This window comes from Lithobates pipiens, unplaced genomic scaffold (assembly GCF_037356315.1).
Source record: "Lithobates pipiens isolate NorthernLeopardFrog02 unplaced genomic scaffold, aLitPip1_a1.2 Scaffold_41, whole genome shotgun sequence".
Lineage (NCBI taxonomy): Eukaryota > Metazoa > Chordata > Amphibia > Anura > Ranidae > Lithobates > Lithobates pipiens.
The window spans coordinates 5,517,805-5,543,617 of NW_027507861.1; the positions used below are offsets into that span (position 1 = coordinate 5,517,805).

The 25,813-nt window shown below is 41.5% G+C and overlaps 1 pseudogene; it reads left to right on the forward strand.

The window, feature by feature from the left end:
* The window catches only part of LOC143956787 (uncharacterized), an 802,170-nt pseudogene that overhangs the window by 724,723 nt on the left and 51,634 nt on the right, over positions 1-25,813 (forward strand).

The following is a 25,813-nucleotide window of genomic DNA, read 5'->3' on the forward strand; positions in this document are numbered from 1 at the left end:
GCAGGTGATGTGGCAAGTGGACAATCCACAACTTGGTCATGTGGCACTCGTGGCTGGTCACGTAGCACTCATGGCAGGTGTTGAGGCAAGTGGGCAATACACAACTTGTGGCAGGTGATGTGGCAAGTGGACAATGACATACAGCATATGCACTTGCCTTGCGATCGACATCTGTGACTTCTTCAATCAGGCATGCTGACAACTTCATTGATACCATAAATATAAATGAAATAAGATGTGTGTTTTTTTTTTTTTGCACTGGTACACTGCAAGTATGAAAAGTTGATTTGACAGATATATATAAGTAAGTAACCATCTTCCAAAATTTCTAATTCAAATCGAAAAGATTAGAACAGAATAGAAACAAAAATAATTTAATAGAATAAAATAGAAAGAATATACAACCATCTTCTGAAATTCAAATTTGAATAGAATAAATTTGAATTTTGAATAGTATGAAAAAAATGAAATAGATGCTAATAGTCTGCAAGAGATCTTATTAACACAAATGGTAATCTGCAAAAAAAAATGAAAAATGAAATAGATAGTATCTATATTCTATTCTGTTCTATTGTTCTAGTCCATTTCCATTCTAATCTTTTCTATTCAAATTCGAATTCATTCTATACGAAATTCAAATGTCGGAAAAAAAAAAAAAAAAAAATATATATATATATATATATATATATATATATATATATATATATATGTAAATCTTCAGAAATTCGAATTTAGTATATAATGATTTTGATTTGAAATTTGAAGAAGATGGTTGTAGATTCTTTCCATTTTATTCTATTAAATTATAGTTTTTTCAAATCTTTTCTATTTGAATTAGAAATTTTGGAAGATGGTTAGTTACTTATATACATCTGTCACATCAACTTCTCACACTTGCAGTGTACAGTGCAAAAAAACACACACATCTTATTTCATTTATATTACTTTTCTGCAGAAGAGAATTACATTTTGCGACCCGACTTTGGGGCCACGTATCTCGGGGCCAATTGGTGCTAGAAACCCCAAATTTGGATATGTTGTAGTGCTAGTTCTACTTGGGGTTCCTAGCTATAAGTGGCCCCGAGATACATGGCCCCAAAGTCGGGTCGCAAAATGTCATTTTTCGAATTTGATTTGAATTTCGTTTGAATTCGTTAGCATTGTAATTCGGTAATTCAGATGCATCTGATTGTCTGAAATATGAAAATTTGTCCGAATTTCGATTCAAAACGAAACAAGATGCACATGTCTACTCTGCGCCTTGTGAATGGTCCTGCAGTCTTCTGGGACCTGTGATGTGTACCAGAAGACTGCGGGGGGGGGGAGAGGGGGATGAACTTCCAGCTCAGACTGCGGTGATCTGATCTGGAAGTGAGCGGGTACCTGCTAAAATCAGGTACCCACCCCCCTCAAAAAAGTGCCAAATGTGTCAGTGGAGGGGGGAGGATGGTAGACATGTGCAAAAGGAAAAAATTTATTTAGTTTTTTTTGTTTTAATTCATTAATTAATTTCATTTAGTTATATTCGTTAAATTCATTAAATTCATTTTTGGATTTTGTTTTGTTTTCTACTGAATTAGAAAAATCGGTTGCATTCGAAAATATTTCAACCAAATTCAAAATTATTTCAACCGGATTCGAAAATATTTTGCGACCCATATTTAGGGCCATGTATCTGGAGGTCACTTGGTGCTAGAAGAGATGTTGTAGTGCTAGTTCTACTGTTGTTGCATACCAAATTTGGGGCTTCTAGCTATAAGTGGCTCCGAGATATGCGGCCCCAAAGTTGGGTTGCAAAATGTCAGTCTCTGCTGCAGAAAAGTATTTGGCATATTGCCCATATCTGGGGTCACTTGGTGACGTGGCAAGTGGACAATACACAACTTGTGGCAGGTGATATGGCAAGTGGACAATGACATACAGCATATGTACTTGCCTTGCGATCGACATCCGTGACTTCTTCAATCAGGCATGCTGACAACTTCATTGATGTGATAAATATAATGAAATAAGATGTGTGTGTTTTTTGCACTGTACACTGCAAGTATGAGAAGTTGATGTGACAGATGTATATAAATAACTAACCATCTTCCAAAATTTCTAATTCAAATAGAAAAGATTAGAAAAAAATATAATTTAATAGAATAAAATAAAAAGAATCTACAACCATCTTCTGAAATTCGAATTGCAAATAGAACAAATTAGAATTTCGAATAGTATGAATTCAAATGTTTTAATTAATTAATTTTAAATTTGGATAGAAAAGATTATAATAAAATAGAAAATAGACTAGAAAAAAGATAGAACAGAACAGAATATATTATATTTTATTCTGTTCTATTGTTTTTCTAGTTTATTATTTTATATTTTATATATTAAAATCTTTTCTATTAAAATCAAAATCATTATATACTAAATTTGAATTTCGGAAGATGGTTATATATAAATATATATTTCTTACCAACATTCAAATTTCATATAGAATGAATTTGAATTTGAATAGAAAAGATTAGAATGGAAATAGAGAATAGACTAGAAAAACAAAAGAACAGAATAGAATATAGATACTATCTATTTCCTTTTTAATTTCTTTTTCAGATTACTATTTGTTTCCATAAGATCTCCTGCAGACTATTAGCATCTATTTATTTTTTTGGAGATCTCCTGCAGACTATTAGTATCTATTTAGTTTTCTCACCAGATCTCCTGCAGACTATTAGCATCTATTTCTTTTTTTAGCAGATCTCCTGTAGACTATTAACAGCCATTTCACTTCTTTTTTTGCAGATCTCCAGCAGACTGTTAGAATCAATTTCTTTTTTTTTGCAGATTACTATTCATTTCCATCAGATCTCCTGCAGTATATTAACACCTATTTCATTTTTTTACATATCTCATGCAGACTATTAGCATCTATTTAATTTATGAATGGAGGAACGGTATGAGGAAGAGACAACAGGAGAGACATCATCACAGTTTATATCTCTATACACAGGGAAATGGCTGCCAGTAGTTTGCAGGAGATAAGCAAAAAATAAATAGATGCTTATAGTCTGCAGATCTGATGAGAAAATGAAATAGATACTAATAGACTGCAGGAGATATGCAAACACATTATATAAATGCTAATAGTCTGCAGGAGATCTGATGGAAATAAATAGTAATCTGCAAAAAAATGAAATAGATGCTAATAGTCTGCGGGAGATCTGCAAAAAATGAAATAGATGTTAATATAATGCAGGAGATCTGATGGAAATAAATAGTAATCTGCAAAAAAAGAAAAATGTAATTGATTCTAAGAGTCTGCAGGAGATCTGCAAAAAAAAGAAGTGACATGGCTGTTAATAGTCTACAGGAGAGCTGCTAAAAATAAATAGATGCTAATAATCTGTAGGAGATATGCAAAAAATGAAATAGACGCTAAGAGTCTGCACGAAATCTTATTAAAACAAATAGTAATCTGCAAAAAAATTAAAAATGAAATAGATAATATCTATATTCTATTCTGTTCTATTGTTTTTCTAGTCTATTCTTTTATATTCTATTAAAATATTTTCTTTTAAAATCGCAACCATTCTATACGAAATTCAAATGTCGGAATATATATATATATATATATATATATATATATATATATATATATATATATATATAATATATATATATAAAACCATCTTCCGAAAATTCGAATTTAGTATATAATGATTTTGATTTTAATAGAAAAGATTTTAATAGAATATAAAAAAATACACTAGAAAAAGAATAGAAAAGAATATAATATATTCTATTCTGTTCTATCATTTTTCTAGTCTATTTTCTATTTTATTATAATATTTTCTATCCAAATTTAAAATTAATTAATTTAAAAATTTGAATTCATAATATTCGAAATTCAAAATTTATTCTATTCAAAATTCGAATTTCAGAAGATGGTTGCATATTCTTTCTATTTTATGCTATTAAATTATATTTTTTTCTATTCTGTTCTAATCTTTTCTATTTGAATTAGAAATTTTGGAAGATGGTTAGTTACTTATATACATCTGTCACATCAACTTCTCATACTTGCAGTGTACAGTGCAAAAAACACACACATCTTATTTCATTTATATTTATCACATCAATGAAGATGTCAGCATGCCTGATTGAAGAAGTCACGGATGTCGATCGCAAGACAAGTACATATGCTGTATGTCATTGTCCACTTGCCACGTCACCTGCCACAAGTTGTGGATTGTCCACTTGCCACGTCACCTGCCACAAGTTGTTTATTGTCCACTTGCCACAACACCTGCCATGAGTGCCATGTGACCTGACATGAGTGCCATGTGACCAAGTTGTGGATTGTCCACTTGCCACGTCACCTGCCACCAAGTGACCCCAGATATGGGCAATATGCCAAATACTTTTCTGCAGCAGAGAATGACATTTTGCAACCCAACTTTGGGCCGCGTACCTCGGAGCCACATATAGCTAGAAACCCCAATTTTGTATGCAAACACAGTAGAACTAGCACTACAACATCTCCAATTTGGGGTTTCTAGCACCAAGTGACCTCGAGATACATGGCCCTAAATATGGGTCGCAAAATATTTTAGATTCCGGTTGAAATAATTTTGAATCCGGTAGTAATATTTTCGAATTTGGTTGAAATATTTTCAAATGCGACTGATTTTTCTAATTCAGTAGAAAACACCCTCCACTGACACATTTGGCACTTTTTTGAGGGGGGTGGGCACCTGATTTTGGCAGGTACCCGCTCACTTCCAGATCAGATCACCGCAGTCTGAGCTGGAAGTTCATCCCCCTCTCCCCCCGCAGTCTTCTGGTACACATCACAGGTCCCAGAAGACTGCAGGAGCATTCACAAGGCGCAGAGCAGCTCCCGCATGTGCAGTAGAAAACTGACTGTGAAGGTCGACAGGCATCACTTCCTGTTACCTTACTTGAGATGCCGGTGCCTTCACCCAAAGACCATTGGTTCAGGTGAGGACATCACTGGATCCCTGGAAAGGTAAGTCTCCTTATATTACCAGCTATAGCTGCTGACTCTTAACCACTTAAAGTGGTTGTATACCCGCTGAAATTTTTTTTACACACCTGTAAGGGAAAAGGCATAATGAGCTAGTATGCACTGCATACTAGCTCATTATGAAATACTTTCCTTAGAACGAGGCCCCGACATCTCACCCAATGCACGCTGAGGGAGCTGACATGTTCCCTTGGCGTGTCTTCCGGGGTATCGGGACTCCAGCGCTGTGAGTGTCTGGAGCCATGATGTAGTCGCTCCCATGCACGTGTGGGGGAGATTTCCTCCTGGCAGGGTCTGGCGTCTGCTAGGCTTCCAGCCAAGAATCCCCTGTGCGCATGCGCCACTGCAGTCAGCGGCTCATTATGAAGGGAATATCTCCTAAACCATACAGGTTTAGGAGATTTTTTTTACATACGGGTAAACCTTATTATAGGCTTACCTGTAGGTAAAGGTTCAAATTTAGACTATACAACCACTTTAAGCCCCGGACCATTTTGCTGGCCAAAGACCAGACCACTTTTTGCGATTTGGCACTGCGTTGATTAAACTGACACTTGTGAGGTCCTGCAATGTGGCTCCCAAACAAAATTGACGTCCTTTTTGTCCGACTTTTTTTTGGTGGTATTTGATCACCTCTGCGTTTTTTTTTTTTACTATAAACAAAAAACGGCAACAATTTAAAAAAAAAAAGCATTATATTTTACATTTTGCTATAATAAATATCCCCAAAAAATATTTAAAAAAAAACTTTTTTTCGTCAGTTTAGGCCGATATGCATTCTTTTACATATTTTTGGTAAACAAATCACAATAAACGGTCATTTATTGTTTTGCGCAAAAGTTAGAGCGTCTACAAAATAGCGGATAGTTTTATGGCATTTTTATTATTATTTTTTATTAGTAATGGCGGCGATCAGTGATTTTTATAGTGGCTGCAACATTATGGTGGACACATCGGACAATTTTGACACATTTTTGGAACCATTGGCAATAATACAGCAATCAGTGCCATTAAAATGGCATTGATTACTGTAAAAATGTCACTGGTGGTGAAGGGGTTAACACTAGGGGGCAGTGAAGGGGTTAATTGCATTCCTAGTACATGTTCTAACTGAAGGGGAATGGGACTGTGTAGGGAAACTAACAGATCACTGTTTATACTCTGTATGAACAGACGATCTCTCAGTTCACTACTCAGAGAACCGGTAACTGTGTGTTTACACACACAGTTCCGGGTTCTCCGTGTGCCCCGAGCGATCGTGGGAGCCCAGAGGTGATTGAGACCGCACTGGCATCAGCTCGGGGAATGAGCGGAAGCATGTGCGCACCCCTGTGGCCCGCGAGCACGCCCTAGTGGCCATGTATGGCGCCAACGTACCATAATGGCGATTCGCGCAGCCAAGCCTTGCTGCTGAAGTAGAACTGCGGCAGCTGGTCGGTATGCGGTTAATTTTGTTGGGAAACTGGAGCTCTTCTATAAAGATCCTCAATCTATTTCCTTCAAGATTGATCACCACATGCAGAAGGTTTCATTTTGTTGGTTTGAAACGTTGGGAGTTTTCCCATAACACTTTTCAGTTGACCGTATTTTTTTTTTCATTTTTACTTGTTCTGGGTAGAAATATATTTAACCCTTAGCACTATCAGGGGTCATATGTCTGCACTTTTTCAATATTCTCTATCTACTAATTCACTCATTTGTACTTTCATTCAATGTACCTCACATGTTCCTCAGATATTCACTGATTCAGATCGATCCAAAACATTTCAAATGAAAAGATTTATTAATTGCTCTACAAGCAAAGTGATTTACATGTTGGAATGTCCATGTAGAAAAATCTCCCAGAACAATATGGCTCCTTTTGCCCGTCATATTACAATAGGCTGAGTGGGAAGCAGTTAATATAAAATGTTAAAAAAATTAAGTAATTTTATTAAAACCCTTTTTTTTTACAGAATTCTTTTTTTTTTTTTTTTTCTGTACAGGTGGACTGAGGAACCAAGTTTTTGGTCATGCTGGTCTTCATCAATAAAACAAAGTCACATTGGAAATGATCCATTTGGGTGTTATAAGTGACTGAAAGTTTTTATTGCAGTTCACTGGAGGATTCACAAAGGATTCAAGACATATCCATGTTCTAAAAGTCATAAATATTTTGGAACTTCTTCAACACTGATCCAGCCTCAGAGGACAACAGGAGAGAAGTCATTTCAGTGTTCTGGAAGTGACAATGGCTTTATAGTAAAGTCCATCCCATGTATACATAAGAGGAGTCATTTCAGAAGATATTTCTTGCTTGGAACGCAACAAAGGTTTTACAATGGAGGCAAAACGTATCACACACCAGAAGATTCACAATAAAGAGAAACCATTTCAGTGTTCCGAATGTGATAAAACTTTTACAACAAACTCAAAACTTATTGCACACCAGAGAGTTCACACTGGAGAGAAGCCATATCAGTGTTCTGAATGTGGCAAAGCTTTTACACTAAAATCAACTCATATCAGACACCAGAGAGTTCACACTGGGGAGAAGCCATATCAGTGTTCTGAATGTGGCAAAGCTTTTACACTAAAATCAAATCTTATCACACACCAGAGAGTTCACACTGGAGAGAAGCCATATCAGTGTTCTGAATGTGGCAAAGCTTTTACACAGAAGTCAGATGTTATCACACACCAGATGATTCACACTGGAGAGAAGTCATATCAGTGTTCTGAGTGTGGCAAAGATTTTATAACCAAGAAACACCTTATCAGACACCAGAGAGTTCACACTGGAGAGAAGCCATATCAGTGTTCTGAATGTGGCAAAGCTTTTACACTAAAATCAACTCTTATCAGACACCAGAGAGTTCACACTGGAGAGAAACCATATCAGTGTTCTGAATGTGGCAAAGCTTTTACACAGCAATCAAATCTTATCGCACACCAGAGAGTTCACACTGGAGAGAAGTTATATCAGTGTTCTGAATGTGGCAAAGCTTTTACACGGAAATCAAATCTTATCAGACACCAGAGAGTTCACACTGGAGAGAAGCCATTTTAATGCTTTGAATGTGACAAAAGTTTACAGTTAATACCGAGATAATCTGCAACCAGAGGATTCACAACCTTCAGCAGAGAAGCTTGTAGAGAGGAAACTCTGGAAGACGGGGGATATTAAAGGAGTTGCGGGTGTCCCATTAGCTTCATAGCCCCAATGTTATCCCATAAGATAGGGATGAAGTGAAAAGATAAAATGCTACTTTATAAAAACAAAATCTGCAAACTGGAATGTAATGATCGGATGCACTGACTTTTTTTTCCTCCTAATTCATATATTTATCTTTTTTATGGAGCTTTAACAGAACATGTAATGCATTTTCATCATTCACTAACTGGGCAATGTTACCAAGTGTTTTCTTCATTGCCAGATCCTGAGCTAATACATGATTGACACTGTCGCAGTACCAGGGACTAGGATGGGGTCAAGTGGCATCTTGCAAAGCCTCTGAAGCCTCATTAAGAGAGTCCATTCCAGGTTCTTCTGACTGTTGATACACCATAAGTCAGGTGTCATGGCTCCAGCTAAGCACACCTTCTCCAAACTTCCCCTCCCATGATAAATGCCTCCTTTCCATATTTTATCTCCTCTCATGGGTGACATTTTTGCAGGCAGGTCTGTGACTGGGACACCATTGAGGGAAAAGTCTCTGATGAGAAAGCAATCCCCTAAGCTGCCGCAGGCCTTCCCAAACTGGGTTGCTGCTGTTTATGGGATGTATTTAACAGTATCACTTCAGTTCAGCTGGCTAATTGTATTCCATCTGGTTCTGATGAAAGTCTCGGGGATCTCATCAGGTGTAGAATGGATGTTCTTGTTATCTTCCTTCTCTGTTTAGCTATTACTCCTCTCCATAGACTATTCACACAGCACACCTACAAGAGATCGGGGGCTGAATGTGAGGTCATATTCCTACCACTTCTGGGGACTGAACTTCCTCCAGCTGGGGTTCACTTTAACCTTTTCACGGCCAGAGCCCTTTTTGCGTTTTTTGCACACATGTTTAAAAAATAATTTTAGCCTTGAAGATGATGTAAATACCCCAAACATTATATATTTTCTGAAAGCAGGCATCCTTAAAAATAAAATAGTGATAGTTTAAATTTTTTATGTCACACGATATTACCTCAATGGTCTCGGAAACACAAAATGTCAGTAAAAAAAAACACTAAAGTGAATTTTAGGGAAACAAAATGCAATAAATTACCCACATTTTTGGTAAAATATAAAAAAACACGGTTTCGCGAAGTAACTAGATACCCAGCTTGCCAAACCTTAAATTATGTGTGCCGTGAAATGGTGACAAACTTCAATAACCTATATTTTCTATAGGCAACACTTAAAAAAAACTCTATAGATATTAGTTTAGTGTTACAGAGGAGGTCTGGCTCTAGAATTCTTGCTCTGACTCCGGCGTGCGCGGTTATATGTAACGTGTACCGCAATCAACGTTTTCACTTGTAGCAACTTCTGAGGTATTTGTTTACATTTGTATGTGCATATATGTGGAGGTGGGGGCCATTTTTTGGGGGGGTGGGGGTTTATGTGCTTGAGTGTAACTTAATTTTTTTTCTTTCATCACATAGGGGACAGAAAGTCCTGTATGTGATATTTTTTAGGTGACAGGTTCTCTTTAAAGAGATATCTAGGGACTAAAAGACCCCCAATGTCTCCTCTGGGCTCAACTGATTGTTTTGTGATGCAGATTACACTGCAAAACACACCCTGAGAGGCTGACCTGGAAGTGACATCATAAACCTTGCTTTCTGGGTCAAAGCAAGAAGGGGAGGAGAGTGGACGTGTGTCCGTCGTTCTCCCCCCGCCCCCGCACTCGCCATGTTGGTCCTGGGAATGTAAAGGAAGGGATCTGGACAGCCGCACTCCAATATAATCACCTTTTATTTAATAAAAAGAGTGGCTGCAGCAACAGGATTGTGTGTTAACCCCCTGCTGTCAGGTCTGTATGATGTGAGGACCTGGCAGTGAAATGGTTCATGACTCTGAATGGACAGATCTCTTTTTGGTGTAAAGTTTTCAAAGAACACTTCCTTTCCCTGGAAATGTTATGACGTTGGAATTAAAGTGTAACAAGTTTTTGTTTTGTTTGGTTGGGTTGTTTTGTGGGAATGCTTTGTGTGTTGTGAGTTCTTCTTTTGCTGTAAATTGGAAAATGAAATAAAAAAATTTTGATTGAAAAAAAGTGTAACTATGGGCAGATCAATAATTACATAAATGGTGCAATCTGTCATTAGTATAGAAGATTTTGTTTTTCTGAGTCTCCTCTTGTAACATTTTTATTACCTGTTGATCCTCCCAGTGGATGTTTTAAAGAAAAGGGAAGGGAAACTAGAGGGGCTGGAGGGTAACCAACCCCCGGGACTTTTAAACGGTACTCTAGTAGAGGCAGAACAGTCATGTGCCCAAAGTGAAATATACAAAGTTTTATTTTGAAATACAAACAAATGTTAAAAACATTGATAGAAAGGATATGAATACAGATATCAAATACTGATGTACAGAGCTGGTACAGGATCACAAATGACCATACATGTTACCAATCTATACATAAAGATGCTGCAATTTTCAACATGATTCACTCTCTTGAGCTTCCTCAGGATGTTGCAGCTAGCGTTAAAAACTAGAAAATAAATTAAAAAATAAATAAATAAATTGTCAATATATTCATAAGAATTTTTTCAGGCAAAGTATGTTTATATTCAGTGTCTATTGATCAAACTTTAGACTAACAAATGACAATTTATAACAGATTATGAAAAACAAGAAACAAATATTTGATCATAAAGCATAAATATGAACAATGGTAAAAATAAAAAAAATTAAAAAAAGATTTCAGCCGTGGTAATCCACTCTTGCTATCCAGCGACGGACGATCATCTCTCCGGGGTCCAGCGATGGCTGATCTGATCCAGCGCAGAAAATCCATCCATCTTCTGTCTCCACGGAGGAGACACTGCAGGGATTCCGGCGGCCTGACGATTGTTATATGCGGAGGGCGGGGCCACCTGTCACCTGACTCGCCCCCTCTGACGCAAGGGGAAACCCGGGTTTCTCCGTGATGTATGGGTGACCCCGCCCTATCTGATGTAACGGAAACCTGCCTGTGTTACATCAGAGGGGGGCGGGGTCACCCATACATCACGGAGAAACCCGGGTTTCCCCTTGCGTCAGAGGGGGCGGAGTCAGGTGACGGGTGGCCCCGCCCTCCGCATATAACAAATGTCAGGCCGCCGGAATCCCTGCAGTGTCTCCTCCGTGGAGACAGAAGATGGATGGATTCGCTGCGCTGGATCAGATCAGCCATCGCTGGACCCCGGAGATCTGTCGCTGGATAGCAAGAGTGGATTACCACCGCTGGAATCTTTTTTTTATTTTTTTTTATTTTTAATAAAGGAATTTTTCAAAACTGTGTTTGCCTTATTTAACCATTTTTACACTTTCTTTGTGAAATAGTAGGGGTACTTTTGTACCCTCTTACCATTTCAAACAGGGGGGCAGGATCTGGGGGTCCCCTTGTTAAAGGGGGCTTCTAGATTCTGATAAGTCCCCCTCCTAAAGACCCCCACAACCATCGGCCACGGTTGTGGGGATGAGGCCCTTCTCCACATCAACATGGGGACAAGGTGCTTTGAGGGGTCACAGACCCCCAAAGCATCCTCCCAATGTTGAGGGCATGTGGCCTGGTATGGTTCAGGAGGAGGGGCGCTCTCTCGTCCCCCCTATTTTCCTGCGGCCTGCCAGGTTGCATGCTCGCATAAAGGGTCTGGTATGGATTTTTAGGGGGACCCCACGTCAATTTTTTTTTTAATTTGTCGCAGGGTTCCCCTTAATACCCATACCAGACATGAAAGGTCTGGTAATTGAATTTGGATGACCCCCACGCTTATTTATTTATTTATTTATTTATTTATTTTTATCAATGACTTTCAATGAGTGTTCTCTGTATTACAGAGCCGACAATTCATAATAGCTGCGAGTGATTTTAAAGGACTTTTGTTTCCTGCATAAATGACACTTTGTGCAGGGACAGTTCTAAGCACCAGAAACATGCGCCCCTTCACAGGCATACTATGGACACCCCCGTACGAAATTTAAAGGAATATTACACTTTTATTGTTTCACTTTAATCATTATTAAAATCCCGAAAAAACTTCAGTTTTTAAAACTTTTTTTTGCATTGATACATGTCCCCTGGGGCAGGACCCGGGTACCCAAACACATTAGTACTTTAGATTTTGAACGTTGGAGTCCCATAGACTTTAATAGGGTTCTAAATTTCACACAAAGTATGCTATATACTAGCTCCGTCAAATCTTCTTTATACATTCGACAGACACCATAAGCCTTCAAAGACAGATTTGACCGTAATTCATGTGGATTTTCGGACGAATGCAATTTTTGAACGAAAAACAAAATAAATAAAAACGAATTTCATGAGAAACTTAATAAATAAATTTTTCGGACGAAAAAGAAATTCTGAAACAAAATATTTTACTCTGCACATGTCTAATGTCTATAATAAGTCTTACCTGAAGCTACCCCAGATATCTCCTAAACCTGCACAATTCAGGAGATATCCCCTGTATCTTCACAATGTCATCAGCACATGCGCACTGAAGAAACAGCTGATTCATGCGTTGCTTCAGCTGGCGCACCGTTACCATGAGTGGGAGTGACGTCATTGCGGCTCTGACCAATCACAATGCTGGAGCCCGCGATACCCGTAAACAACTCCGGGAGACATGTCGCTGGGCAGACCAGTTTGCCGGGACCGCTGCGGGGATTTCGATCTAAGGTCTAAGGTTAGGGTCTTCATAATGAGTTGGTGTGCAATGCATACCAGCTAATTATGGCTTTGCCTTGCAGATTTTTGTTGTGGATTTATAACCACTTTATCCACCTCAATCCCGGGCACTTACACCCCCTTCCTGCCCAGGGCATTTTTCAGTTTTCAGCGCTGTCACAGTTCAGTGCCATTCAGCATCCATTCAGCAGAGGAAGCCATTGGGTATGAAGGATTTGAGAGACTTTGATGCAGGCTGCACTGAATTCTGGGAAATGTAGTCTGGGAAGAGGGCCTTGCATAAGAATAGAAGGAGTAATGGACTTCAGCTCACAGATATACACTCCTAACAGGAGGAGAAAGGAGCAGTTTTTCTTCAGGGCTTAGAGAGAGAACTTCCTCTTGCTATAAGGGGAGCAGAGTATGAACATCGCTGTTCCTGAGTGCACACTAGGATTGCTACCTTCTCTTCATGCCAAACCCAAACACTTTAGCGACGCACGGCAATTTTATTTATAGTATACACTATAGGATTGCAAAAGACTTTAAACACCTTTGGGTGTCCCAGGGAGAGTAGAAATGTGGTGCGCTAAACATGCCAAGGCAAACAGTGGGTGTGGCCAAATTGAGTTAACAGATGACAACAGATTTGTGTGCGACTATCTCAGTCACTGGATCAATTGTGGGCATAAAATTGGGTATTTGGATTGTACGATTATTTTTTATTTTATTTATTTGTTTTTAAGGTTGAACTGGATGGACTTGTGTCTTTTTTCAACCTGACTAACTATGTAACTATGTAACTTGGGGAGCCACAGTTCAATCTGAATAATGTGTCCGGGTTTCACGTGGACTGAAACCCAGACACAAATGTCAAAACTTGGACTGTTTGGCTGAATCCAAGAGATAGGTGGCAACCCTACATGGTGCTCCAACCTCCTTGGGTCGCTCTAAAATCCATAGGCTACTCAGTTTATTGGGGCACTCTATACATCATGGGTAGGGATGAGCCGAACACCCCCCCGATTCAGTTCGCAACAGAACTTTTGAATGGACCAAAAATTTGTGCGAACTTTAGAACCCCATTGAAGTCTATGGGACTCGAACGTTTCAAATAAAAAGTGCTAATTTTAATGGCTAATATGCAAGATATTGTTCTAAGAAGGGTTTGGGGACCCAGTTCCTGCACCAGGGGACATGGATCAATGCCTTTTTTTTTAGATGGCTGTTTTTCTGGGAGCACTGATTTTAATGATGCTTAAAGTGAACAAAAGTTCCTTTAAATATAGTGCCTGGGGGGTGTCCATAGTATGCCTGTGAAGTGGCACATGTCTCTTGTGTTTAGAACAGTCCCTGCTCAAAATGACATTTAACGGAAAAAGGTCATTTAAAACTGCTTATCTGGTTTCTGCAAAATGGATGAAAATCATTGAGAAAAATGGCATGGGTAGCCCCCCTGCCCATTACCAGCCCCTTTGGGTCTTGTACAGATATTAAGGGGAAGCCCGTACCCATATTAAAAAAAGGAAAGGTGTGGGGCCCCCAGGCCCTATATACTCAGAACAACCATATACAGGCGGTGCTAAGAAGACAGGGACTGTGTAGGTTTGTTGTGTTAAGTAGAATCTGTTTGTAATTTTGAACTGGTACATTTTTAAAGTGTAGCTCCAGTCTAAAAATCTACTTTTGACATTTTTGGAAAGCATAGGAAAGGGTTATAACCCCTGTATTTTTTATTTTTTTGCCATCCGTCTTTTTTCATCTCACTTCCTGTTGTCTCCTTCCAATTTCAAGAAGGAGACGTTTGTAAGTTGGATGTTTGAAAGTAGGAGCCTGCCCTATATGCTCTGCAGAAATGGGGGCCTAAGGTGTTGGTGTTGCCACAACATTGTAAGCCCTCAAAATGACTCTTGGTGGGCACTGGAGCGCCCTGCTGTGAACGATTATAGTAAGAATTGTAATTACATGCCATTGTTGAACAGTGGTAGAAAAATTGGGCCATTGGTGGTTGTGGTCCTGGTGCCACAATACTATAAGTCCTCACAGTTACTCTTGGTGGGCACAGTAAAGGGCCTTGCAGTGAAATATTATATCAAGAATTGTAATTACATGCCCCTGTTAAACAGGGGCTGAAAAATTGGGCCTTAGGCACTGGTGCTGTTGCCACAACACTGCAACCTCTCCCAGATACTCTAGTTGGAGTGCAATAATGATCCCTGCTGCAAAGCATTGCATCAAAAATTGTAATAACACGCCCCTGTTAAATAGGGGCTGAAAAATTGGGCCTTAGGCACTGGTGCTGGTGACATGACACTGCAACATCTCCCATATACTATAGTTGGAGTGCAAGAATGAGCCCTGCCGCAAAGCATTGCATCAAAAATTTTAATTACACACTCCTGTTAAACAGTGACTGAAAAATTGGGCCTTAGGCACTGGTGCTGGTGCCATGACACTGCAACTTCTCCAATATACTCTAGTTGGAGTGCAGGAATGAGCCCTACTGCATAGCATTGCATAAAAAATTGTATTACATGCCCCTGTTAAACAGGGGCTTAAAAATAGGGCCTTAGGCACTGCTTGCTGGTGCCACAACACTGCAACCTCTCCCATATACTCTAGTTGGAGTGCAGGAATGAGCCTGGCAGCAAAGCATTGCATCAAAAATTGTAATTAAACACCAATGTTAAACAGTGGCTGAAAAATTGGGCCTTAGGCACTGGTGCTGGTGCCACTACATTGCAACTTCTCCTATATACTCTAGTTGGAGTGCAGGAATGAGCCCTGCTGCAAAACATTGCATTAAAAGTTGTATTACATGTCCCTTTTAAACAGGGGTTTAAAAATAAGGCCTTAGACACTGCTTGCTGGTGACACAATACTGCAACCTCTCCCAGATACTCTAGTTGGAGTGCAGGAATGAGCCGGGCTGCTAAACATTGCATCAAAAATTGTAATTACACGCCCCTGTTAAACAGTGGCTGAAAAACTGGTGCCACGACGCTGCAGCTTCTCCCATATACTCTAGTTGGAGTGCAGGAATGAGCCCTGCTGCAAAGCATTGCATCAAAAATTGTATTACATGCCCATGTTAAACAGGGGCTGAACAATTGGGCATTAGGCACTGGTGCTGGTGTCACGACACTGCAACCTCTCCCAGAAACTCTAGTTGGAGTGCAGTAATGATCCCTGCTGCAAAGCATTGCATCAAAAATTGTAATTACACACCCCTGTTAAACAGTGGCTGAAAAATTGGGCCTTAGGCACTGGTGCTGGTGCCATGACACTGCAATCTCTCCCATATACTCTAGTTGGAGTGCAAGAATGAGCCCTGCAGGCAAAGCATTGCATATAAAATTGTATAACATGCCCCTGTTAAACAGTGGCTGAAAAATCGGGCCTTAGGCACTGGTGCCACGACACTGCAACTTCTCCCAGATACTCTAGTTGGAGTGCAGTAATGATCCCTGCTGCAAAGCATTGCATCAAAAATTGTAATTACACGCCCCTGTTAAACAGGGGCTGAAAAATTATGCCTTAGGCACTGGTGCTGGTGCCATGACACTGCAACCTCTCCCATATTCTCTAGTTGGAGTGCAGGAATGAGCCCTGCTGCAAAGAATTACATGAAAAATTGTATTACATGTCCCCGTTAAACAGTGGTTGAAAAATTGGGCCTTAGGCACTGGTGCTGGTGCCACGGCACTATAACTTCTCCTATATGCTCTAGTTGGAGTGCAGGAATGAGCCCTGCTGCAAAGCATTTCATGAAAAATTGTAGTACATGTCCCTCTTAAACAGGGGTTTAAAAATAGGGCCTTAGAAACTGCTTGCTGGTGCCACGATACTGCAACCTCTCCCAGGTACTCTAGTTGGAGTGCAGGAATGAGCCCTGCTGCTAAGCATTGCATCAAAAATTGTAATTACACGCCCCTGTTTAGCAGAGGCTAAAAAATTGAGCTATGAAGCACTGGTGCTGGTGCCACAACACTCCATCCTCTCCAATATACTCTAGTTGGAGTGCAGGAATGAGCCCGGCTGCAAAGCATTGCATCAAAAATTTTAATTACACGCCCCTGTTGAACAGGGGCTTAAAAATTGGGCCTTAGGCACTGGTGCTGGTGCCATGACATTGTAAACTCTCCCATATACTCAAGTTGGAGTGCAGGAACAAGCCCTGCTGCAAAGAATTGCATCAAAAATTGTAATTACACACTCCTGTTAAACAGTGACTGAAAAAGTGGGCCTTAGGCACTGGTGCTGGAGCCATGACATTGCAATCTCTCCCATATATTCTAGTTGGAGTGCAGGAATGAGCTCTGCTGCAAAGCATTTCATGAAAAAGTGTATTACATGCCCCTGTTAAACAGTGGCTGAAAAATTGGGCCTTAGGCACTGGTGAAGGTGCCACGACACTGCAACTTCTCTCATATACTCAACTTGGTGTGCCGGAATGATCCCTGCTGCAAAGCATTGCATCAAAAATTGTATTACATGCCTATGAATGAATTAATGAAATACTTGTATAGCGCACAATGCGAACTGAATCGCCTCTAGGCGCTGTGGCGAGCTTTGATCATCTGCTTATGTTAAACAGGGGCTGAAAAATAGGGTCTTAGGCACTGCTTGCTGGTGCCACAACACTGCAACCTCTCCCAGATACTCTAGTTGAATTGCAGTAATGATCCCTGCTGCAAAGCATTGCATCAAATATTGTATTTACACGCCCCTGTTAAACAGAGGCTGAAACATTGGGCCTTGGGTACTGGTGTTGGTGCCACGACATTGCAACTTCTCCCATATACTCTACTTGGTGTGCCGGAATGAGACCTGCTGCAAAGCATTGCATTAAAAATTGTATTACATGCCCCTGTTAAACAGGGGCTTAAAAATTAGGGCCTTGGACACTGCTTGCTGGTGCCACGATACTGCAACCTCTCCCAGATACTCTAGTTGGAGTGCAGGAAAGAGCCCTCATGCTAAGCATTGCATCAAAAATTGTAATTACACACCCCTGTTTAGCAGGGGCTGAAAAATTGGGCTATGAGGCACTGGTGCTGGTGCCACGACACTCCATCCTCTCCCATATACTCTAGTTGGAGTGCAGGAATGAGCCCGGCTGCAAAGCATTGCATCAAAAATTGTAATTACATGCCCCTGTTAAAAAGGGGCTTAAAAATTGGGCCTTAGGCACTGGTGCTGGTGCCACGACATTGCAAATTCTCCCATATACTCTAGTTGGTGTGCCGAAATGAGACCTGCTGCAAAGCATTGCATGAAAAATTGTATTATATGCCCCTGTTAAACAGTGACTGAAAAATTGGGCCTTAGGCACTGGTGCCACGACACTGCAACCACTCCCAGATACTCTAGTTGGAGTGCAGTAATGATCCCTGCTGCAAACCATTGCATCAAAAATTGTAATTACACGCCCCTGTTAAACAGAGGCTGAAAAATTGGGCCTTAGGTACTGGTGCTGGTGCCACGACATTGCAACTTCTCCCATATACTCTAGCTGGAGTGCAGGAATGATCCCTGCTGCAAAGCATTGCATGAAAAATTGTATTATATGCCCCTGTTAAACAGCGGCCGAAAAATTGGGCCTTAGGCACTGGTGGCACGACACTGCAACTTCTCATGCCTTTGTTAAACAGGGGCTGAAAAATAGGGACTTAGGCACTGCTTGCTGGTGCCACGACACTGCAACCTCTCCCAGATACTCTAGTTGGAGTGCAGTAATGATCCCTCATGCTAAGCATTGCATCAACAATTGTAATTACACGCCCCTGTTAAGCAGTGGCTGAAAAATTGGGCCTTAGGTACTGGTGCTGGTGCCACAACATTGCAACTTCTCACATATACTCTAGTTGGAGTGCAGTAATGATCTCTGCTGCAAAGCATTGCATAAAAAAATGTAATAACATGCCCCTGTTAAACAGCGACTGAAAAATTGGGCCTTTAGCACTGGTGCCACGACACTGCAACTTCTCTCACATACTCTAGTTGGAGTGCAGGAATGAGCCCTGCTGCAAAGCATTGCATCAAAAATTGTATTACATACCCCTGTTAAACAGGGGCTTAAACATTAGGGCCTTGGACACTGCTTGCTGGTTCCACGATACTACATTCCCTCCCAGTTACTCTAGTTGGAGTGCAGGAATGCGCCCTCATGCTAAGCATTGCATCAACAATTGTAATTACACGCCCCTGTTAAACAGTGGCTGAAAAATTCTGCCTTAGGCACTGGTGCTGGTGCCATGACACTGCAACTTCTCCCATATACTCTAGTTGGAGTGCAGGAATGACCCCTGCTGCAAAGCATTGCATGAAAAATTGTATTATATGCCCCTGTTAAACAGTGACTGAAAAATTGGGCCTTAGGCACTGGTGCCACGACACTGCAACCACTCCCAGATACTCTAGTTGGAGTGCAGTAATGATCCCTGCTGCAAACCATTGCATCAAAAATTGTAATTACATGCCCCTGTTAAACAGAGGCTAAAAAATTGGGCCTTAGGTACTGGTGCTGGTGCCACAACATTGCAACCTACCCCATATACTCTAGTTGAAATGCAGGAATTATCCCTGCTGCAAAGCATTGCATGAAAAATTGTATTATATGCCCCTGTTAAACAGCAGCCAAAAAATTGGGCCTTAGGCACTGGTGCCACAACACTGCAACTTCTCCCTTATACTCTAGTTGGAGTGCAGGAATGAGCCCTGCTGAAAAGCATTGCATCAAAAATTGTATTACATGCCTTTGTTTAACAGGGGTTGAAAAATAGGGCCTTAGGCACTGCTTGCTGGTGCCACGACACTGCAACCTCTCCCAGATACTCTAGTTGGAGTGCAGTAATGATCTATGCTGCAAAACATTGCATCAAAAATTTTAATAACACGCCCCTGTTAAATAGGGGCTGAAAAATTGGGCCTTAGGCACTGGTGCTGGTGCCATGACACTGCAACCTCTCCCATATAATCTAGTTGGAGTGCAGGAATGACCCCTGCTGCAAAGCATTGCATGAAAAATTGTATTATATGCCCCTGTTAAACAGAGACTGAAAAATTGGGCCTTAGGCACTGGTGCCACAACACTGCAACTTCTCCCATATACTCTAGTTGGAGTGCAGGAATGAACCATGCTGAAAAGCATTGCATCAAAAATTGTATTACATGCCTTTGTTAAACAGGGGCTGAAAAATAGGGCCTTAGGCACTGCTTGCTATTGCCACGACACTGCAACTTCTCCCAGATACTCTAGTTGGAGTGCAGTAATGATTCCTGCTGCAAAGTATTGCATCGTAAATTGTATGTACACGCCCCTGTTAAACAGAGGCTGAAAAATTGGGCCTTAGGTACTGGTGCTGGTGCCACAACATTGCAACTTCTCCCATATACTCTAGTTGGAGTGCAGGAATGAGCCCTGCTTCAAAGCATTGCATAAAAAAATGTAATTACATGCCCCTGTTAAACAGGGGCTGAAAAATAGGGCATTAGGCACTGGTGCCACAACACTGCAACCTCTCCCAGATACTCTAGTTGGAGTGCAGTAATGATCCCTGCTGCAAAGCATTGCATCAAAAATTGTATTACATGCGTTTGTTAAACAGGGGCTGAAAAATAGGGTCTTAGGCACTGGTACCACGATACTGCAACCTCCCCCAGACACTCTAGTTGGAGTGCAGTAATGATCCCTTCTGCAAACCATTGCATCAAAAATTTTAATTACACGCCCCTGTTAAACAGAGGCTGAAAAATTGGGCCTTAGGTACTTGTGCTGGTGCCACGATATTGCAACTTCTCCCATATGCTCTAGTTGAAGTGCAGGAATGAGCCCTGCTGCAAAGCATTGCATGAAAAATTGTATTATATGCCCCTGTTAAACAGTGGCTGAAAAATTGGGCCTTAGGCACTGGTGCCACGACATTGCAACTTCTCCCATATACTCTAGATGGAGTGCAGTAATGATCCCTGCTGCAAAGCATTGCATCAAACATTGTAATTACACGCCTCTGTTAAACAGGGGCTGAAAATTGGGCCTTAAGCACTGTTGCTGGTGCCATGACACTGCCACCTCTCCCATATACTCTAGTTGGAGTGCAGGAATGATCCCTGCTGCAAAGCATTGCATGAAAAATTGTATTACACACCCCTGTTAAACAGGGGCTGAAAAATTGGGCCTTAGGTGCTGGTGCCATGACACTGCAATCTCTCCCATATACTCTAGTTGGAGTGCAGGAATGAGCCCTGCTGCAAAGCATTGCATGAAAAATTGTATTACATGCCTCTGTTAAACAGGGGCTAAAAAATAGGGCCTTATGCACTGCTTGCTGGTGCCACAACACTGCAACCTCTCCCATATACTCTAGTTGGATTGCAGTAATGATCCCTGCTGCAAAGCATTGCATCAAAAAGTGTAATTACACGCCACTGTTAATAGGGGCTGAAAAATTGGGCCTTAGGCATTAGGCACTGATGCTGGTGCCATGACATTGCAAGTTCTCCCAGATACTCTAGTTGGAGTGCAGTAATGAGCCCTGCTGCAAAGCATTGCACCAAAATTTGTAATTACATACTCCTGTTAAGTAGGGGCTGAAAAATTGGGCCTTAGGCACTGATGCTGGTGCCAGGACAGTGCAACCTCTCCCAGATACTCCAGTTGGAGTGCAGTAATGTTCCCTGCTGCAAAGCATTTCACAAAAATTGTATTACATGCCCCTGTTAAACAGTGGCTGAAAAATTGGGCCTTAGGCACTGGCGCCACGACACTGCAACTTCTCCCATATACTCTAGTTGGAGTGCATGAATGAGCCCTGCTGCAAAGCATTGCATCAAAAATTTTATTACATGCCTCTATTAAACAAGGGCTGAAAAATATGGCCTTAGGCAATGCTTGCTGGTGCCACGACACTGTAACCTCTCCCAGATACTCTACTTGGATTGCAGTAATGATCCTTGCTGCAAAGCATTGCATCAAAAATTGGAATTACATGCCCCTGTTAAACAGAGGCTGAAATATTGGGCCTTAAGCACTGGTGCTGGTGTCACGACATTGCAACTTCTCCCATATACTCTAGTTGGAGTGGAGGAATGAGCCCTGCTGCAAAGCATTGCATTAAAAATTGTATTACATGCCCCTGTTAAACAGGGGCTTAAAAAAAGGGCCATAGACACTGCTTGCTGTTGCCACAATACTGCAACCTCTCCCATATACTCTGGTTGGAGAGCAGGAATGAGCCCTCATGCTAAGCATTGCATCAATAATTGGAATTACACGTCCCTGTTAAACAGGGGCTGAAAAATGATGCCTTAGACATTGGTACTGGTGCCACGACATTGCAACTTCTCCCATATACACTAGTTGAAATTCAGGAAGGAGCCCTGCTGCAAAGCATTGCATCAAAAATTGTATTACATGCTTGTATTAAGCAGGGGCTGAGAAATACGGCCTTAGGAACTGCTTGCTGGTGCTACAACACTGCAACCTACCCCAGGTACTCTAGTTGGAGTGCAGTAATGATCCCTGCTGCAAAGCATTGCATCAAAAATTGTAATTACACGCCCCTGTTAAACAGAGGCTGAAAAATTGGGCCTTATGCACTGGTGCTGGTGCCATGACACTGCAACTTCTCCCACATACTCTAGTTGAAGTGCATTAATGAGCCCTGCTGCAAAGCATTGCATCAAAAATTGTAATTACACACCCCTGTTAAACAGGGGCTGAAAAATTGGGCCTTAGGCGCCGGTGCCATGACACTGCAATCTCTCCCATATACTCTAGTTGGAGTGCAGGAATGAGCTCTGCTGCAAAGCATTGTATTATAAATTGTATTACATGCTTCTATTAAGCAGTGGCTGAGAAATACGGCTTTAGGAGCTGCTTGCTGGTGCCACAACACTGCAACCTATCCCAGATACTCTAGCTGGAGTGCAGTAATAATCCCTGCTGCAAAGCATTGTATCAAAAATTTTAATTACACACCTGGGCTGAAAAATTGGGCCTTAGGCATGGGTGCTGGTGCCATGACACAGCAATCTCTCCCATATACTCTAGTTGGAGTGCAGGAATGAGCCCTTTGCAAAGCATTGCATGAAAAATTGTATTGCATAACCCCTGTTAAACAGTGGCTGAAAAATTGGGCATTAGGTGCTGGTGCCACGACACTGCAACTTTTCCCAGATACTCTAGTTGGAGTTCAGTAATGATCCCTGCTGCAAAGCATTGCATCAAAAATTGTATTACATGCCCCTGTCAAACAGGGGCTGAAAAATTGGGCATTAGGCACTGGTGCTGGTGCCACGACACTGCAACTTCTCCCATATACTCTAGTTGGAGTGCAGGAATGAGCCCTGCTGCAAAGCATTGCATCAAAAATTGTAATTACACGCCCCTGTTAAACAGAGGCCGAAAAATTCGGCCTTATGCACTGGTGCTGGTGCCATGACACTGCAACTTCTCCCACATACTCTAATTGACGTGCATGAATGAGCCCTGCTGCAAAGCATTGCATCAAAAATTGTAATTACACACCCCTGTTAAACAGGGGCTGAAAAATTGGGCCTTAGGCGCCGGTGCCATGACACTGCAATCTCTCCCAGATACTCTAGTTGGAGTGCAGGAATGAGCCCTGCTGCAAAGCATTGTATCAAAAATTGTATTACATACCTCTGTTAAACAGGGGCTGAAAAAAAGGGCCTTAGGCACTGCTTGCTGATGCCATGGCACTGCAACCTCTCCCAGATACTCTAGTTGGAGTGCAGGGGTGAGCCCTGCTGCTAAGCATTGCATGAAAAATTGTAATTACACACCCCTGTTAAGCAGGGCCTGAAAAATTGGGCCTTAGGCACTGGTGCTGGTGTCACGACACTGCAACCTCTCCCAGATACTCTAGATGGATTGCAGTAATGATTCCTGCTGCAAAGCATTGTATCAAAAATTTTAATTACACACCTGGGCTGAAAAATTGGGCCTTAGGCATGGGTGCTGGTGCTATGACACAGCAATCTCTCCCATATACTCTAGTTGGAGTGCAGGAATGAGCCCTTTGCAAAGCATTGCATGAAAAATTGTATTGCATAACCCCTGTTAAACAGTGGCTGAAAAATTGGGCATTAGGTGCTGGTGACACGACACTGCAACTTTTCCCAGATACTCTAGTTGGAGTTCAGTAATGATCCCTGCTGCAAAGCATTGCATCAAAAATTGTATTACATGCCCCTGTCAAACAGGGGCTGAAAAATTGGGCATTAGGCACTGGTGCTGGTGCCACGACACTGCAACTTCTCCCATATACTCTAGTTGGAGTGCAGGAATGAGCCCTGCTGCAAAGCATTGCATCAAAAATTGTAATTACACGCCCCTGTTAAACAGAGGCCGAAAAATTGGGCCTTATGCACTGGTGCTGGTGCCATGACACTGCAACTTCTCCCACATACTCTAATTGACGTGCATGAATGAGCCCTGCTGCAAAGCATTGCATCAAAAATTGTAATTACACACCCCTGTTAAACAGGGGCTGAAAAATTGGGCCTTAGGCGCCGGTGCCATGACACTGCAATCTCTCCCAGATACTCTAGTTGGAGTGCAGGAATGAGCCCTGCTGCAAAGCATTGTATCAAAAATTGTATTACATACCTCTGTTAAACAGGGGCTGAAAAAAAGGGCCTTAGGCACTGCTTGCTGATGCCATGGCACTGCAACCTCTCCCAGATACTCTAGTTGGAGTGCAGGGGTGAGCCCTGCTGCTAAGCATTGCATGAAAAATTGTAATTACACACCCCTGTTAAGCAGGGCCTGAAAAATTGGGCCTTAGGCACTGGTGCTGGTGTCACGACACTGCAACCTCTCCCAGATACTCTAGATGGATTGCAGTAATGATTCCTGCTGCAAAGCATTGCATCAAAAATTGTAATTACACACCCCTGTTAAAGAGAGGCTGAAAATTGGGCCTAAGGCACTGATGCTGGTGCCATGATACTGCAACCTCTCCCAGATACTCTAGTTGGAGTGCAGGAATGAGCCCTGCTGCTAAGCATTGCATGAAAAATTGTAATTACACACCCCTGTTAAGCAGGGCCTGAAAAATTGGGCCTTAGGCACTGGTGCTGGTGTCATGACACTGCAACCTCTCCCAGATACTCTAGTTGGAGTGCAGTAATGATCCCTGCTGCAAAGCATTGCATCAAAAATTTTAATTTTACACCTCTGCTAAAAAGGGGCTGAAAAATTGGGCGTAAGGCACTGGTGCTGGTGCCATGACACTGCAACCTCTCCCATATACTCTAGTTGAAGTGCAGGAATGGGCCCTGCTGCAAAGCATTGCATGAAAAATGTTATTACATGCCCCTGTTAAACATTGGCTGAAAATTGGGCCTTAGGTACCGGAGCCACAACACGGCAACTTCTCCCATATCCTCTATTTGTAGTGCAGTAATGATCCCTGCTGCAAAGAATTGCATCAAAAATTGCAATTACACACCCCTGTTAAACCGTGGCTAAAAAAAATTGGGCCTTAGGCACTGGTGCTGGTGACATGGCACTGCAACCTCTCCCATATACTCTAGTTGGAGTGCAGGAATGAGCCCTGCTGCAAAGCAATGCATGAAAAATTTTATTACATGCCCCTGTTAAACAGCGGCTGAAAAATTGGGCCACAGGCACTGGTTCTGGTGCCATGACACTGCAACTTTTCCCATATACTCTAGTTGGAGTGCAGGAATTAGCCCTGCTGCAAAGCATTGCATCAAGCAGTTTATTACATGCCCCTGTTAAACAGTGGCTGAAAAATTGGGCCTTAAGCACTGTTGCTGGTGCCATGACACTGCAACCTCTCCCATATACTCTAGTTGGAGTGCAGGAATGAGCCCTGCTACAAAGCATTGCATGAAAATTTGTATTACATGCCCCTGTTAAACAGTGGCTGAAAAATTGGGC